At 46.7% G+C, this 13064-nt stretch overlaps 4 non-coding genes across 4 annotated transcripts; all 4 read right to left on the bottom strand.

The window, feature by feature from the left end:
• Positions 1-1037: 1037 nt before the first annotated feature.
• Positions 1038-1228, bottom strand: LOC130350949 (U2 spliceosomal RNA). The gene has a single exon (XR_008887740.1). It is a non-coding gene; the product is annotated as a U2 spliceosomal RNA (small nuclear RNA).
• A 2084-nt stretch (positions 1229-3312) lies between these two features.
• On the bottom strand, positions 3313-3503 carry LOC130350946 (U2 spliceosomal RNA). Its single transcript, XR_008887738.1, has one exon. It is a non-coding gene; the product is annotated as a U2 spliceosomal RNA (small nuclear RNA).
• Positions 3504-5596: 2093 nt separating this feature from the next.
• Positions 5597-5787, bottom strand: LOC130350945 (U2 spliceosomal RNA). The gene has a single exon (XR_008887737.1). It is a non-coding gene; the product is annotated as a U2 spliceosomal RNA (small nuclear RNA).
• A 2085-nt stretch (positions 5788-7872) lies between these two features.
• On the bottom strand, positions 7873-8063 carry LOC130350944 (U2 spliceosomal RNA). Its single transcript, XR_008887736.1, has one exon. It is a non-coding gene; the product is annotated as a U2 spliceosomal RNA (small nuclear RNA).
• Between the last annotated feature and the right edge of the window lie 5001 nt (positions 8064-13064).

Here is a 13064-nt window from a genome sequence, read left to right as displayed (position 1 = left end):
CGTCTAATGCATACCCCATCAGTGCAGCAATGCTTATTCAATACCGCCAGCAGATGGAGACACTGGGGGATAATTTTCTAAGGATTTATACTGATTTTTCCTGTCTGAATTTGTCGCACAGAAAGTTGCAGGCCAAATATGTGTGACATTTCTGCGACTTTAGCTTCTAGAGCATTTTTACAACATTATACATAGGTGCTGAATACATAAAAAGCGACTGTTCAGCGACAGACAAGTCGCATCGGCTGAAAGTAGGCCAGAATGTCAGTCCATGTTGGAGCAGGTTTAGATACAGTCTAAAGCATAGATCTCAAAGTCTGTGCACAGAATTTAGCAAGGGCCTCGCACCTTCTGATGCATCAGGTAGGTGCACAATAGCATAGCCTAACCCTCTGTACTTTGGTCTATATTGATGCGGGACATAGACAGCCAGCTGATGACCAATCCATTAGTGCAATGGATGGCTGGAAGCATTTGTCTTTGCCTTTGCAATACCACAGAAGCAATGCATGGTCAATGTACAGCAATGACACACCTGTGTGAACAGCCAGGAGACCCCCCCCCCCCCCCCCCCATGTTATGTTACATAGTTACATAGTTAGTACGGTCGAAAAAAGACATATGTCCATCACGTTCAACCAGGGAATTAAGGGGTAGGGGTGTGGCGCGATATTGGGGAAGGGATGAGATTTTATATTTCTTCATAAGCATTAATCTTATTTTGTCAATTAGGAACATTCAGCACCCACCCGCTATCAAGGCAGCTGCCTATCATGTCATGCCCTACCTGCACAGGTGTGCTGGCTACTCAAATGATCCAATTAAGGAGGCCATTTAGTCAGCAGCAGCAGAAGTCCTGTGCCTGGACGCTCCAACAGGGGCCAGACACAAGCAGAAGCAGAAGCAGCAGAAGCAGCAGCAGCACCACCTTTTGTTTTTTGGCTGCAGCAGCAGCAAGGCCCACAGGGCTGGCTAGCTGGCTAGCCAGCAAGCAGGTAGCAATGAAAGTAGGAATCTTTCTTTTTAACCCTGTAAGGGGGTGGTGCACTGTACCCGAAGATACTGCCATATCGGGTCAATGCATAGGGCGACGGAAGCAAGCTTCGAAATCGGCCCCCGTTCTCAAAAATCCATTTAATATATGGTCCCCAGATAGGGGACGTATCAGATATTAAACTGATAAGAACAGATACTACACTTGATCTTAGCCAAAAGGCCGAGAAGCGATAACCGTGAAAGGGGCGGGCCCAACAAGGTCCCCTTCATGGGCACTATCACTGCTTGCTGTCAGGGAGGCTGCCAGACAATTTTCCATGCACACTCTGGGCTGGGGGGCAGTCAACCACCAGTACACACAGCAGAACCTAAACCCATACCATTATTGCTAAGCAGCAAGACAGGGGCCCATTGCACTCCCACGGGGCCTTTTTAAATGCAATCCATAACCCGGATTTGCCAGGAACCCTTCTTACTCCTCCTACTTGCATGTGACACTGGGCTTAGGATCTGCATAGGAAACACACACACAAGCACACACCTACCTTTGTTGCCTGCAGATGCCTCCTTGGCTGTCCCCAAACGGTATCAAACCAACACCCACGGGAAGCTGTAAGCATAGAGGACATGCCTGCACCCCATTGGACTTACCTGTGTGGGTTAAATCCGGGTTATTTGACAACCTATGGCGGTGATGGTTCTGCTCAGGCAGAGCAGTGCTGATGCTCCTCATAAAGCTGTCGCTGCTGTGAAGGTTCTAGGTGACATCACAAATCCCTTTGGTTACATACACAACAAAGCTGGGTTGTTGTTGTTTACACTCTGTGGAAGTGAGTGACATCATAGCACTGTAGTTCTGAGGGTTCAAGATGGATGCAACAATCTCCTGTTGCTTCTATGAAGGCCGTAATAGACGACATCACCAAACAGCTCCATAGTCACATACACAGCAAAGGAGAGATGTTGTTTACACCTAGTGATGTCAGTGGTATTGAGTGACATCACAGCACAGTGCTAAGGCTCCTGGGCCTGGACACAGCAGCGGCTGCAATATCTCAACGGAGAATACGTTTATATCTATGTGTGTGTGTGCGCATATATATATATATATATATATATATATATATATATATATATATTCTCCGCCGAAATCACTTTTAAACCCATTTCCACCTTTTTTTCCCTTCTCTTCCTCTTACTTTTTTTTCACGTTTTTTTACGTTTTTCTCCTTTTCGCCTCTTTTCTGGGCGTATTATTCTTCTTTTTCTTCTTTTTTTTCGTCTAATGCATACCCCATCAGTGCAGCAATGCTTATTCAATACCGCCAGCAGATGGAGACACTGGGGGATAATTTTCTAAGGATTTATACTGATTTTTCCTGTCTGAATTTGTCGCACAGAAAGTTGCAGGCCAAATATGTGTGACATTTCTGCGACTTTAGCTTCTAGAGCATTTTTACAACATTATACATAGGTGCTGAATACATAAAAAGCGACTGTTCAGCGACAGACAAGTCGCATCGGCTGAAAGTAGGCCAGAATGTCAGTCCATGTTGGAGCAGGTTTAGATACAGTCTAAAGCATAGATCTCAAAGTCTGTGCACAGAATTTAGCAAGGGCCTCGCACCTTCTGATGCATCAGGTAGGTGCACAATAGCATAGCCTAACCCTCTGTACTTTGGTCTATATTGATGCGGGACATAGACAGCCAGCTGATGACCAATCCATTAGTGCAATGGATGGCTGGAAGCATTTGTCTTTGCCTTTGCAATACCACAGAAGCAATGCATGGTCAATGTACAGCAATGACACACCTGTGTGAACAGCCAGGAGACCCCCCCCCCCCCCCCCCCATGTTATGTTACATAGTTACATAGTTAGTACGGTCGAAAAAAGACATATGTCCATCACGTTCAACCAGGGAATTAAGGGGTAGGGGTGTGGCGCGATATTGGGGAAGGGATGAGATTTTATATTTCTTCATAAGCATTAATCTTATTTTGTCAATTAGGAACATTCAGCACCCACCCGCTATCAAGGCAGCTGCCTATCATGTCATGCCCTACCTGCACAGGTGTGCTGGCTACTCAAATGATCCAATTAAGGAGGCCATTTAGTCAGCAGCAGCAGAAGTCCTGTGCCTGGACGCTCCAACAGGGGCCAGACACAAGCAGAAGCAGAAGCAGCAGAAGCAGCAGCAGCACCACCTTTTGTTTTTTGGCTGCAGCAGCAGCAAGGCCCACAGGGCTGGCTAGCTGGCTAGCCAGCAAGCAGGTAGCAATGAAAGTAGGAATCTTTCTTTTTAACCCTGTAAGGGGGTGGTGCACTGTACCCGAAGATACTGCCATATCGGGTCAATGCATAGGGCGACGGAAGCAAGCTTCGAAATCGGCCCCCGTTCTCAAAAATCCATTTAATATATGGTCCCCAGATAGGGGACGTATCAGATATTAAACTGATAAGAACAGATACTACACTTGATCTTAGCCAAAAGGCCGAGAAGCGATAACCGTGAAAGGGGCGGGCCCAACAAGGTCCCCTTCATGGGCACTATCACTGCTTGCTGTCAGGGAGGCTGCCAGACAATTTTCCATGCACACTCTGGGCTGGGGGGCAGTCAACCACCAGTACACACAGCAGAACCTAAACCCATACCATTATTGCTAAGCAGCAAGACAGGGGCCCATTGCACTCCCACGGGGCCTTTTTAAATGCAATCCATAACCCGGATTTGCCAGGAACCCTTCTTACTCCTCCTACTTGCATGTGACACTGGGCTTAGGATCTGCATAGGAAACACACACACAAGCACACACCTACCTTTGTTGCCTGCAGATGCCTCCTTGGCTGTCCCCAAACGGTATCAAACCAACACCCACGGGAAGCTGTAAGCATAGAGGACATGCCTGCACCCCATTGGACTTACCTGTGTGGGTTAAATCCGGGTTATTTGACAACCTATGGCGGTGATGGTTCTGCTCAGGCAGAGCAGTGCTGATGCTCCTCATAAAGCTGTCGCTGCTGTGAAGGTTCTAGGTGACATCACAAATCCCTTTGGTTACATACACAACAAAGCTGGGTTGTTGTTGTTTACACTCTGCAAGGCCTGTGGAAGTTAGTGACATCATAGCACTGTAGTTCTGAGGGTTCAAGATGGATGCAACAATCTCCTGTTGCTTCTATGAAGGCCGTAATAGACGACATCACCAAACAGCTCCATAGTCACATACACAGCAAAGGAGAGATGTTGTTTACACCTAGTGATGTCAGTGGTATTGAGTGACATCACAGCACAGTGCTAAGGCTCCTGGGCCTGGACACAGCAGCGGCTGCAATATCTCAACGGAGAATACGTTTATATCTATGTGTGTGTGTGCGCATATATATATATATATATATATATATATATATATATATATATTTCTCCGCCGAAATCACTTTTAAACCCATTTCCACCTTTTTTTCCCTTCTCTTCCTCTTACTTTTTTTTCACGTTTTTTTACGTTTTTCTCCTTTTCGCCTCTTTTCTGGGCGTATTATTCTTCTTTTTCTTCTTTTTTTTCGTCTAATGCATACCCCATCAGTGCAGCAATGCTTATTCAATACCGCCAGCAGATGGAGACACTGGGGGATAATTTTCTAAGGATTTATACTGATTTTTCCTGTCTGAATTTGTCGCACAGAAAGTTGCAGGCCAAATATGTGTGACATTTCTGCGACTTTAGCTTCTAGAGCATTTTTACAACATTATACATAGGTGCTGAATACATAAAAAGCGACTGTTCAGCGACAGACAAGTCGCATCGGCTGAAAGTAGGCCAGAATGTCAGTCCATGTTGGAGCAGGTTTAGATACAGTCTAAAGCATAGATCTCAAAGTCTGTGCACAGAATTTAGCAAGGGCCTCGCACCTTCTGATGCATCAGGTAGGTGCACAATAGCATAGCCTAACCCTCTGTACTTTGGTCTATATTGATGCGGGACATAGACAGCCAGCTGATGACCAATCCATTAGTGCAATGGATGGCTGGAAGCATTTGTCTTTGCCTTTGCAATACCACAGAAGCAATGCATGGTCAATGTACAGCAATGACACACCTGTGTGAACAGCCAGGAGACCCCCCCCCCCCCCCCCATGTTATGTTACATAGTTACATAGTTAGTACGGTCGAAAAAAGACATATGTCCATCACGTTCAACCAGGGAATTAAGGGGTAGGGGTGTGGCGCGATATTGGGGAAGGGATGAGATTTTATATTTCTTCATAAGCATTAATCTTATTTTGTCAATTAGGAACATTCAGCACCCACCCGCTATCAAGGCAGCTGCCTATCATGTCATGCCCTACCTGCACAGGTGTGCTGGCTACTCAAATGATCCAATTAAGGAGGCCATTTAGTCAGCAGCAGCAGAAGTCCTGTGCCTGGACGCTCCAACAGGGGCCAGACACAAGCAGAAGCAGAAGCAGCAGAAGCAGCAGCAGCACCACCTTTTGTTTTTTGGCTGCTGCAGCAGCAGCAAGGCCCACAGGGCTGGCTAGCTGGCTAGCCAGCAAGCAGGTAGCAATGAAAGTAGGAATCTTTCTTTTTAACCCTGTAAGGGGGTGGTGCACTGTACCCGAAGATACTGCCATATCGGGTCAATGCATAGGGCGACGGAAGCAAGCTTCGAAATCGGCCCCCGTTCTCAAAAATCCATTTAATATATGGTCCCCAGATAGGGGACGTATCAGATATTAAACTGATAAGAACAGATACTACACTTGATCTTAGCCAAAAGGCCGAGAAGCGATAACCGTGAAAGGGGCGGGCCCAACAAGGTCCCCTTCATGGGCACTATCACTGCTTGCTGTCAGGGAGGCTGCCAGACAATTTTCCATGCACACTCTGGGCTGGGGGGCAGTCAACCACCAGTACACACAGCAGAACCTAAACCCATACCATTATTGCTAAGCAGCAAGACAGGGGCCCATTGCACTCCCACGGGGCCTTTTTAAATGCAATCCATAACCCGGATTTGCCAGGAACCCTTCTTACTCCTCCTACTTGCATGTGACACTGGGCTTAGGATCTGCATAGGAAACACACACACAAGCACACACCTACCTTTGTTGCCTGCAGATGCCTCCTTGGCTGTCCCCAAACGGTATCAAACCAACACCCACGGGAAGCTGTAAGCATAGAGGACATGCCTGCACCCCATTGGACTTACCTGTGTGGGTTAAATCCGGGTTATTTGACAACCTATGGCGGTGATGGTTCTGCTCAGGCAGAGCAGTGCTGATGCTCCTCATAAAGCTGTCGCTGCTGTGAAGGTTCTAGGTGACATCACAAATCCCTTTGGTTACATACACAACAAAGCTGGGTTGTTGTTGTTTACACTCTGCAAGGCCTGTGGAAGTGAGTGACATCATAGCACTGTAGTTCTGAGGGTTCAAGATGGATGCAACAATCTCCTGTTGCTTCTATGAAGGCCGTAATAGACGACATCACCAAACAGCTCCATAGTCACATACACAGCAAAGGAGAGATGTTGTTTACACCTAGTGATGTCAGTGGTATTGAGTGACATCACAGCACAGTGCTAAGGCTCCTGGGCCTGGACACAGCAGCGGCTGCAATATCTCAACGGAGAATACGTTTATATCTATGTGTGTGTGTGCGCATATATATATATATATATATATATATATATATATTTCTCCGCCGAAATCACTTTTAAACCCATTTCCACCTTTTTTTCCCTTCTCTTCCTCTTACTTTTTTTTCACGTTTTTTTACGTTTTTCTCCTTTTCGCCTCTTTTCTGGGCGTATTATTCTTCTTTTTCTTCTTTTTTTTCGTCTAATGCATACCCCATCAGTGCAGCAATGCTTATTCAATACCGCCAGCAGATGGAGACACTGGGGGATAATTTTCTAAGGATTTATACTGATTTTTCCTGTCTGAATTTGTCGCACAGAAAGTTGCAGGCCAAATATGTGTGACATTTCTGCGACTTTAGCTTCTAGAGCATTTTTACAACATTATACATAGGTGCTGAATACATAAAAAGCGACTGTTCAGCGACAGACAAGTCGCATCGGCTGAAAGTAGGCCAGAATGTCAGTCCATGTTGGAGCAGGTTTAGATACAGTCTAAAGCATAGATCTCAAAGTCTGTGCACAGAATTTAGCAAGGGCCTCGCACCTTCTGATGCATCAGGTAGGTGCACAATAGCATAGCCTAACCCTCTGTACTTTGGTCTATATTGATGCGGGACATAGACAGCCAGCTGATGACCAATCCATTAGTGCAATGGATGGCTGGAAGCATTTGTCTTTGCCTTTGCAATACCACAGAAGCAATGCATGGTCAATGTACAGCAATGACACACCTGTGTGAACAGCCAGGAGACCCCCCCCCCCCCCCCCCCCATGTTATGTTACATAGTTACATAGTTAGTACGGTCGAAAAAAGACATATGTCCATCACGTTCAACCAGGGAATTAAGGGGTAGGGGTGTGGCGTGATATTGGGGAAGGGATGAGATTTTATATTTCTTCATAAGCATTAATCTTATTTTGTCAATTAGGAACATTCAGCACCCACCCGCTATCAAGGCAGCTGCCTATCATGTCATGCCCTACCTGCACAGGTGTGCTGGCTACTCAAATGATCCAATTAAGGAGGCCATTTAGTCAGCAGCAGCAGAAGTCCTGTGCCTGGACGCTCCAACAGGGGCCAGACACAAGCAGAAGCAGAAGCAGCAGAAGCAGCAGCAGCACCACCTTTTGTTTTTTGGCTGCAGCAGCAGCAAGGCCCACAGGGCTGGCTAGCTGGCTAGCCAGCAAGCAGGTAGCAATGAAAGTAGGAATCTTTCTTTTTAACCCTGTAAGGGGGTGGTGCACTGTACCCGAAGATACTGCCATATCGGGTCAATGCATAGGGCGACGGAAGCAAGCTTCGAAATCGGCCCCCGTTCTCAAAAATCCATTTAATATATGGTCCCCAGATAGGGGACGTATCAGATATTAAACTGATAAGAACAGATACTACACTTGATCTTAGCCAAAAGGCCGAGAAGCGATAACCGTGAAAGGGGCGGGCCCAACAAGGTCCCCTTCATGGGCACTATCACTGCTTGCTGTCAGGGAGGCTGCCAGACAATTTTCCATGCACACTCTGGGCTGGGGGGCAGTCAACCACCAGTACACACAGCAGAACCTAAACCCATACCATTATTGCTAAGCAGCAAGACAGGGGCCCATTGCACTCCCACGGGGCCTTTTTAAATGCAATCCATAACCCGGATTTGCCAGGAACCCTTCTTACTCCTCCTACTTGCATGTGACACTGGGCTTAGGATCTGCATAGGAAACACACACACAAGCACACACCTACCTTTGTTGCCTGCAGATGCCTCCTTGGCTGTCCCCAAACGGTATCAAACCAACACCCACGGGAAGCTGTAAGCATAGAGGACATGCCTGCACCCCATTGGACTTACCTGTGTGGGTTAAATCCGGGTTATTTGACAACCTATGGCGGTGATGGTTCTGCTCAGGCAGAGCAGTGCTGATGCTCCTCATAAAGCTGTCGCTGCTGTGAAGGTTCTAGGTGACATCACAAATCCCTTTGGTTACATACACAACAAAGCTGGGTTGTTGTTGTTTACACTCTGCAAGGCCTGTGGAAGTGAGTGACATCATAGCACTGTAGTTCTGAGGGTTCAAGATGGATGCAACAATCTCCTGTTGCTTCTATGAAGGCCGTAATAGACGACATCACCAAACAGCTCCATAGTCACATACACAGCAAAGGAGAGATGTTGTTTACACCTAGTGATGTCAGTGGTATTGAGTGACATCACAGCACAGTGCTAAGGCTCCTGGGCCTGGACACAGCAGCGGCTGCAATATCTCAACGGAGAATACGTTTATATCTATGTGTGTGTGTGCGCATATATATATATATATATATATATATATATATATATATATATTTCTCCGCCGAAATCACTTTTAAACCCATTTCCACCTTTTTTTCCCTTCTCTTCCTCTTACTTTTTTTTCACGTTTTTTTACGTTTTTCTCCTTTTCGCCTCTTTTCTGGGCGTATTATTCTTCTTTTTCTTCTTTTTTTTCGTCTAATGCATACCCCATCAGTGCAGCAATGCTTATTCAATACCGCCAGCAGATGGAGACACTGGGGGATAATTTTCTAAGGATTTATACTGATTTTTCCTGTCTGAATTTGTCGCACAGAAAGTTGCAGGCCAAATATGTGTGACATTTCTGCGACTTTAGCTTCTAGAGCATTTTTACAACATTATACATAGGTGCTGAATACATAAAAAGCGACTGTTCAGCGACAGACAAGTCGCATCGGCTGAAAGTAGGCCAGAATGTCAGTCCATGTTGGAGCAGGTTTAGATACAGTCTAAAGCATAGATCTCAAAGTCTGTGCACAGAATTTAGCAAGGGCCTCGCACCTTCTGATGCATCAGGTAGGTGCACAATAGCATAGCCTAACCCTCTGTACTTTGGTCTATATTGATGCGGGACATAGACAGCCAGCTGATGACCAATCCATTAGTGCAATGGATGGCTGGAAGCATTTGTCTTTGCCTTTGCAATACCACAGAAGCAATGCATGGTCAATGTACAGCAATGACACACCTGTGTGAACAGCCAGGAGACCCCCCCCCCCCATGTTATGTTACATAGTTACATAGTTAGTACGGTCGAAAAAAGACATATGTCCATCACGTTCAACCAGGGAATTAAGGGGTAGGGGTGTGGCGCGATATTGGGGAAGGGATGAGATTTTTTTTTTTTTTTTTTTTTCAAATCAAAAGGTTTATTGAAGTGTTTCATAAACGTTTACAAGCACGAAATGGGTAACAGTTCAAAAAGTAAGCAAGGGAGTGCCCTTTCACTCGGTAACTAATAACAGTCTAAACAGAGTGTCTATTGGTTAGTAGGAGGAAGTCACACAAAAATAAATTTCTAGTATTAGAGCAATCTCACTCCGTTCAGAGTGGCCTAAGGCCAAGCGGCTGGGAGGCGACTCCCGTATCATCATTGTCTATAAGAATGGAATGGGAGAAGAAGAAGAAGAAACAAAAGAGAGAGAGAGAAAGAAAAAAAGAAGAGAAGGGGCTATGTCAGGGGGAGAGGGTGGGAGGAAAGAAGGAGTGTGGGGTAAGGGTGGAGGATGGAGGGGGGGGGGGATATGTTGGAAGGTGTAAGGACCAGAGAGAGATAACTATGAACTAACCTCCGAGCCCGGAACAATCTGGAAACTCCGGAGCACCCGGGTCTGAGCTGTCTGTCAGTCATGGGATCAAGGCGTCAGAATGTCCAGAGAGTGAGGAACGGTCAGCAAATGCAGCGCGACGTAATGGCATAGAGAGTTGTCAGTTACTGAGGTGTAGTGTTTCATAATCTGTGGAAGTGGCGAAGGCCACCCAGGGGGACCAGACTAAATGATATTTTGTCAGTTGCTTACTGGATTCCGCTAACAGTTCCTCCATCCTGTGTAGTCTAGAAACCTCCTGTAACCATGATGAAATGGATGGAGAGACAGTCGTCTTCCATAACCTTGGTATCACTGCCCTAGCAGCCAATAATAGGAACAGGATCAAACGGGTCGTGTGTCTGGGGACCGATGAGGGTATGATTGATAGAAGTAGAATATCGGGTGTACGCTGTAAGCGTACTTCTGTTATGCGTTTGATCACATCCAGCACCCTTGACCAAAAGGGGGCCAGAGAGGGACACGTGAGCCACGTATGTAGCATTGTACCTCTATCTGAGAGACATCTCCAGCATAAGTCCGGGACATTAGGGTACATGGATGCCAGTAAAGTAGGAACTCTGTACCATCTTGTGAGCAATTTATAATTAGTTTCCTGTGCTTTACAGGATATAGAGGTTTTATGACAATTATAGAGAGCTTTCCTCCAGTCTATGTCAGAAATCGAGGATCCCATGTCCCTCTCCCAGCCCGTCCTGAAAGGCAAAGGCCCGGTGGAGTGTTTCGCCAAGAGCAATGGGTAGAGTATACTGATTGCGTTCTGGACAGGCGCGGATGATACACAGAGTCGTTCAAAGTCACTAAGCTGTCTGTGAAGGTGCAACTTTGTTTTTGTAGAGTTGTAGAAATGGGTCAGTTGTGCATATTGGTACAAGTGAGTCGTTGAGGGGGGGTGACCTCCAAGTAGGTCCGGTAACGGCTTCAGTCCTGTCTGCGTGAGGAGTGATGATAGGGTGGTATACGTCTGTTTATGGAGTGTAAGGAATTGGCTCTGGTGTAATGTCGGAGGGAACAGTGGATTATTGAACAGTGGTAAGAGTGGGCCATTCTGGTCAAGCAGTTCAAGTCGGGACATGAATCTAGACCTAGCTTTACAAATAGAGGATATTACCGGGGGTAGATTGTCCAGGGTCATACGGCTATTAGCTGTTCTCGGGCTCCATATTACTGCTCTTGGGTCACATCCCACTGACTGATGTTCAAGACGTACCCATTGCTTGTCTTGCGTATGGTGGAAGCAATCTAGGACGCGTGTCAGCACCGAGGCCAGGTAGTAGGAGGTGTATTCTGGTAGGGCAAGGCCCCCATCGCATTTCTTTCTGACCAAGATTCGCCTGGCCAATCTGGGGTGTTTGTGTGCCCATATGAATTTTGATTGGAGTGATACTAATTCTTTAAAAAAGGTGCGAGGGAGAAGGACTGGCAGGCAGGAGAAGAGGTAGAGTAGGCGGGGTAAAATATTCATTTTGAAGATATTGATTCTCCCTAACCAGGAAAAGTCTCTCTTGTCCCATCTAGTGAGGTCATTTCCCAGTTGGAGTAGTAGTGGGGGAAAATTGAGACGGTAGGTGTTCGTCATATCCGCTGGGACCCTGACCCCTAGATATTTAAGAGAGGTAGGTTGCCACCTGAATGAGTATGCGGATTGGAGTTGCTGGACCAGTTGTTGGGGGAGAGTAATGTTCAGGGCTTCACATTTAGACATATTTAGTTTATAATTACTAAGGGCAGAGAAGTGTTTTATGGTGCGAAGCAGGGAAGGCAATGATGTGAGGGGTGAGGATAGGTAAAGTAAGAGGTCGTCTGCGAATGCAGCACATTTGCAATGGCACGAGGGGGTGGGCAGCCCCCTAATATCTGGGTTCGTCCTTATGGCTGTTAGCAGGTGTTCCATGCATAGTACATACAACAAAGGGGATAAGGGGCAGCCCTGTCTCGTGCCATTGCAGATGATGAATGCGGGGGATAGCTGGCCATTGAGCTTAATGTGAGCCTGTGGGTTTGCGTATAGTGCCATAATCCTCGATTTCATAAGGGGACCTATGCCTATTTGAGACAATGCCGCCGACATGAAATCCCAGTCCACCCTATCAAAGGCTTTCTCTGCGTCTAACGACAGCAGGAAAAGAGGTGTATTTTGCTTTCGGGCCTGGTGTATGATTGAGAACGTGCGGAGGGTGTTATCCCTCGCTTCTCTTCCTCGAACGAAGCCCACCTGATCTGGGTGGATAAGGGATCTCATGTGGGGTGCCAACCTATTCGATATCAATTTTGCGAACAACTTGGTGTCCGAGTTAAGGAGCGAGATAGGCCTATAGCTTGGGCAAAGCAGGGGGTCCTTGCCCTCTTTCGGTAGGACGGTGATAAAGGCTGTTAGGAATGATGTGGAGGGGGGGGATGAGGTAGAAATATCATTAAATGCTTCCAGCAGTGGAGGGGCAATCTCAGTTTGGAGGGTTTTATAAAATTTAAAGGTATACCCGTCAGGACCGGGACTTTTACCTGCGGGCATTGAGGCTATCGCCTCTGATAGTTCTAAGTGAGTGAAGGGCTCCTCCAGAGCTTGGATTGCATCAATGGGCAATTCGGGAAGGGCAGTGTCGGCTATATATTGAGCCAATGTGGGAAGGTCTGAGTCAGGTGGTCGGGCGGTGGCCGGTTTGGGGAGGTTGTATAGTGACACGTAGTATGACCTGAATGATTCTAGCATTTCAGATGTCAGGTGGGAAACTTCACCCGAGGGGGATTTGATAGCCGGGACAAAGAGAGAG

This window comes from Hyla sarda, unplaced genomic scaffold, assembly GCF_029499605.1.
Source record: "Hyla sarda isolate aHylSar1 unplaced genomic scaffold, aHylSar1.hap1 scaffold_955, whole genome shotgun sequence".
Classification (NCBI taxonomy): Eukaryota; Metazoa; Chordata; class Amphibia; order Anura; family Hylidae; genus Hyla; species Hyla sarda.
The sequence above is the reverse complement of the archived record's forward strand: the minus strand, read 5'-3'. Positions and strand labels throughout refer to the sequence as shown.